Source organism: Carcharodon carcharias, chromosome 2, assembly GCF_017639515.1.
Source record: "Carcharodon carcharias isolate sCarCar2 chromosome 2, sCarCar2.pri, whole genome shotgun sequence".
Classification (NCBI taxonomy): Eukaryota; Metazoa; Chordata; class Chondrichthyes; order Lamniformes; family Lamnidae; genus Carcharodon; species Carcharodon carcharias.
The window spans coordinates 135,133,084-135,138,357 of NC_054468.1; the positions used below are offsets into that span (position 1 = coordinate 135,133,084).

A 5,274-nucleotide genomic window follows, 5' to 3' on the forward strand; every position below is an offset into this window, starting at 1 on the left:
AAAGGTGTGGTGGGTGATTCAGATGCTGCCCGCCAGTGAAATGGCATGTTTCCTGTGGCTGCATAATTAACGAGGCTGGAAGTGGATGATATGGTGTGAAAACCTGCCATTGTGGCGGGTGGGTTAAACATCATTTTTGACGCCCGCTACCACATTCAGTGCCATTCTGTGACGATTCCATCCACTGAAGGAAGAAATCACGAAGAGTGAAAAGACCTACTGACATAACATCATTTACAAACAGAAACTTTGGGCGGGATTTTCCGCACCTGCCCGCCGCTGCCATCTTCCGGTCCCACCGCAAGTTAATGTACTTCTGGCTGGGCGCCACCTCGCTCCCAACTGGTCCCACCAGCGACAGGGCCAGAAAATCCCGGCCTTCATTTATTAATGTTTTATTTCTGAAAGGGTTTGAATGTTATTCTGTGCATTACAGCAGGCTGAAGCGCTCCTGATACATACAATAGCACTCAAGCAATGGAGAAGCAGCTGACTGACATCTGTTTTTTCAAATTGGACAAAAAAACCTGACTGAGGTCAGGCATACAAAAATTGCTCCAAAACTCTCAATCCATTCTCTCCATGAAAATCTTTAGTAAAAGCGAAAGATTTATATAATCTGAAGACAGCTTAGAGCTGAGTAATCATCAAATATGATATCCCTGGCCAGGTGCGAGAGCTGTTTGCTAAAGCTGTGGTGACAGTGCTCATTGAAGATTCACCTTTGACTTGAAGACTGGGAATTTCTGTGCCTGTTGACGTTGGCCATGTTTCGTGGCATGAGCGGACAATATGGCGAGAAGGCCAAAAGTAGGTTTTTGATTGCCTGCTCAGCCCACCGATGGCATGCCACGTTTCCCACCACTACAACAGTATATCATTATAAGGCCAGCCCCCCGAATCATTCCACCACCACCACCACCACCCCATGCCACTCCATGGCATGCTGGGTGGATTCTCATGGACATGGCTCTGCTGTGAAGCAACTCACAGAAGTTGGAATGTCACTGTTGATGCTCACAACGGATGATGATGGAGGGGATGGGAGAAGAAGGTCTAGGATTGACTGGGAGAGGAGAAGGTGTCGGGGGGGTGAGGTTGGGAGGTTGGGGAGAGAGTATGGGAGGAGGAGGAGTGGGGTAATGGAGAGAAGATTGCAATTGGGGAGGTAGCTGTAAGGGGGTTGTTAGGTGTAAGGGAAGGAGTTTGGAGGGGGAAGGAGTGCAAAGAGGGGAAGGAGTCTAGGGGGAGGAAGAAGTATGGAGAGGAGAGGGACTCCGGGGGAGGAAGGAGCGAAGAGAAGGGAGGGAGTCCAGGAGTAGGAAGGAGTGTGGAAAGGGGAGGGAGTCTGGGGGGAGGAAGGAGTGTGGAGAGGGGAGGAAGTAAGGGTGGAGGAAGGAGTCAGGAAGGGAGAAAGAGAAAAGCTGGAGGAAGAAGGGCATCTAAGGGAGTCAAGAAGGGGGATGGACCAAGGAGGAGGGGCATCTGGAGGGGTAGGTGGGAGAACTAATGGGGAGGGGAGCGAAGGGGCGGTGGGGGGTGAAGAAGCTCCTGGGGGGAAGTGGTTCCAGGGGGAAGGGGTCCAGAGAGGTGCAGGGGCTCAAGGAGAGGAAGGGGTCCGGAGGGGGAAAGGGGTTCCAGAGGGAAAAGAGGTCCGGATGTGGGAAGGAGTTCTTGGGGTAAGGGGTCTGGAGGTGGGCAAGAGATCCGGAAGTGGGAAAGGGTTCCAGGGGGAAGGGCTTCCAGGGGGAAAGGGGTCTGGAGTGGAGGAAGGGGTTCCAGTGGAGGAACAGTTCCAGAGGGGCGAAGGTGTCTGGAGGGAGGAAGAGGTTCTGGGGGAGAAGGGATTCCAGGGGGGAAGGGCTCAGGAGAGGGGGGAAGGAGTTCCAGGGGAGGAAGGGGCCTGGAAGGTGTTCCAGAGGGGCTAGGGGTCCAGAGGCACGGATGTCCAGGTGAATGTGCAAGGGAAGGGTATTATGGGTCCATGAGGAGCGAACTGAGGATGGGCGTAGTATGAGGGAATGGTGAGAGTGACCGAGGGCAGAGTGAGGTGGTAGGGTGGGAGGGTGAGAGTTTGTCGAAAGCGGCAAAAGAGATGGCGAGGGTAGTTGGTGGGAGCTTGGAGACAGACATGGACGCCTGGGGGTGGGAAGGAGGAAGTCAGTGAGGTGAATGTGGATGGGGGTGGGATTTTAGGAAGGAAGGGAACGTGCATGTTCACCTGGACACCCCTGAAGGGAAAGGGCTTTGGCTGGTAGGTCACGGAGGGAGGTGAAAGGTGATGCTAGGGGGTGTCACCTGTGATAGGGGAGAGGAAATGGGTGACTGGGGGAGGGAAAAAGACGGAAGAGGGCACGAAAAACTGAATCCAAACCATGCTGTCCAAATCAAAAGTGAAGCAACAGTCTTGGTGGGTGAGATCAGGTGCTACATGGGAGTGCAAACAGTGGGTGGGTGGAGATGCAGGCCAGCTCAGATGGACAACTGAAAGCGAACCCCAACAGGCAGCATTCAAAACGCTCAGGGCATTAAAGTGAGTGTGATACATAAAGGATCCGCATGCATGGGACAGTGCTTGCATGAGGCTCCGAAAGGGTCTGCCACACACACACTTCTCCCTCCAGAATCCTTCGTTGGCTAGCTGTTCCCACTGTGGTGACAGTGGATTACCCGGGGTGTCCAGCTGCCACTTCACTTCCCTTTGGGTGTCCAGGGCCTGACTCCTTGAAGGGGAGGAACACATGGAGGGATGTCAAGGTGCCCCGTTTCCTTCCCGCGCTGCCACTGCAGGAACTCACCCATGGATCCTACGATGGAGTGCAGGTCTGCACACATCTCTGAGTTCTGCTGGACCAAGGTCTCCATGGCATCTGCCTTCCTCCCCAAGGAGACCTCCATACATGCACATGTGGGCACCATTTCATTATAGAGGAGACGGATGCACTCCTTGAACTCATGTGCCACTCTGCTGAGGGCTTCCAACATCTCTGCGTGACATTCCCATGCCTTCTGCTGACTCTCCAGGATGAGTTGGAAGGCCAAATCCAACACTTACAGAGCTATCAGGGCATGTGGAGACACACTTGAGAACATAGGCAGCGAGGGCTCAGCTAACAGAGCAATGCAAAACACAGAAGGAAGAAAGCATCAAGGGCGAAAAGACCTTGTGACGTGACATCATCTACATTGGGAAAGTATATGGATTCTTGTTTTCTTTCTGAAAGACTGCTAAAGTAATGCTGTGCATTGCAGCATGCTGGAACACTGCTGATAGACACAAAGCACACTCAGGCAAAGGGGAAGCACTTGACTGACATCTGTTATTCCATGTTGGACAAGAAACCTGACTAGGTCAGGCAATCAAAAATTGCTTCAATCACCTGACTTCCCTTTGACCCGACCACCTCCCTGACTACACAACTACCCACTGACTATCCCGGCCCAAGCCAACTAACCCAAAGCACCCAATCACCCCACAAATTCTCAACCTGACCTGCCTAACTCCTGACAATGACCCATCTATCCCTCTGACCAGACCCTACCATCCCCTGAATACCCAACTACCCCCAACCACCTGACTACCACTCTGACCAGACCCAATTACCTCCCCAACCACCTGACTACTTCCTGACTGAATTATCTACTCATCAACCTCACCCATTTCCAATCCGCTCACTCACCCACTCAGCCATTCACCCATTTGCTCCTCCATCCACTCACTCATTCATTCACCCATTTAACAAATCACATTCATTCATCAAAAGACTTGGATCTTTAAAAGCTTACATGAATACAGCAGCTACTGTTGTAAAAAGGGTGTGTGTCCTCTCCTTCCCCCAACTCGCCTATGCTCACTGGAATTACCATGGATACGATGGGCAAAATGGCCTCCTTCTGCGACATAACATTCTGTGATTCTGTGAGTGCCTGCACTGCCCTGCACTTCAGCTGGGGTCTGAAGGTCCTGAAAGAAATGGACAGTATCACTGAGTCAGAAAAAATTTTGGGGTAGTGGCAATACAGCCCAGCATTGCCATTAACCTGGATATTTAGGCCAATGTGTTTCCCTTCGGAATAGTGCCATGGGATCTTTTACATTTGCAGGAGTAGGAAGGTATGGCCTGGGTTTCACGTATCTAGAACACAGTGCCTCCAACTGTGCAGCATTACCTCAGTACTTTTATTGGCTTGTTAAAAAAGAGGTTTTCTTTAAAAAAAGTGGAAAGTAATGAATAAAGGACTTTTTAAAGCTCTTTTTTACATATCCTACTGTCATTATAGGTTTCATTGTTTCTATACAGTTTATAGTGAATGAATGGTCATGGAAATGCCATAGCTTGGCACGGGAGCCATTAGAGGCCATGCTGAGGGCGGGGGCGTGAAATTGCTTGAGGGGCATATCTTGACATGAGGGGCCTGGGTGGCCATGGGGGTGGGTGGAGATGCATAACTTGGCATGGGAGCATGTGGTGCCATGGGGGTGGGTGGAGGGGCATGAGGTGGCATAGATGAGGCATGGGGAGTGTGTGTGAGTGAAGGGTGATGGCTGGAGGGCCTTACTTTTCTCGCTATAACTAGGATGAAGTCCCATTGCATGAAGGCGGGCCTTTTAAAAAACCTGCCTCGGCATCTGGCAGCTCCTGTGGCTGCTTCCGAACTCCTTCTTGGTTAGGCTGGCCCAACTGCCATCCACACCTGCTCCCCCTGCAATGAATATTGCACCTCCAGACACACTTTCACCTGAAGTGGGTGCGTGAAGCCGGGCATTTTCCCAACTCCCACTACCTGACCCGACGATGAAAATTCAAGCCTTTAACACACTCTTATGAAGGGTCCCTGCCATGGCTGCCCTGACAGGCAACGTTGTCGGGAAGAAAACGACTTTCCTTACTGGAACCAGGAGGAGGCAGAGAGTTCCACCAGGGTTGACGAGATGAATCTGGATTTGTAGCCCTGGCCTTCCCTCTTTCTAGCTGGATGCCCCCAACACACCACCTCCTGGACTTAGCTTGTTGCCTTGAAACTGCTTGGCTGCCCAATCATTGTTTCCTGCCCCCACCCCCTCTGCTAACACATATGGGTTAGTTGCCACTTTCCACCCAAAGCAAGACAGCAACTGAGCATGACCTATTGAAGAAGGTCCAGCAGATCTCCTCTCATGTGGGATTGTCATCCGATCTTGCTAGCTTCCCTATGGGAGTTAACATTAGCCCTAGATTGTGTGCTTTGAGTCGCATGCAGGTCATATTGCATGTGGGTGACAGGTCCCCATCC

The 5,274-nt window shown here is 51.6% G+C and overlaps 1 non-coding gene across 1 annotated transcript; it reads right to left on the reverse strand.

The window, feature by feature from the left end:
• Positions 1–524: 524 nt before the first annotated feature.
• LOC121275496 lies at positions 525–639 on the reverse strand. The gene has a single exon (XR_005942469.1). It is a non-coding gene; the product is annotated as a U5 spliceosomal RNA (small nuclear RNA).
• Between the last annotated feature and the right edge of the window lie 4,635 nt (positions 640–5,274).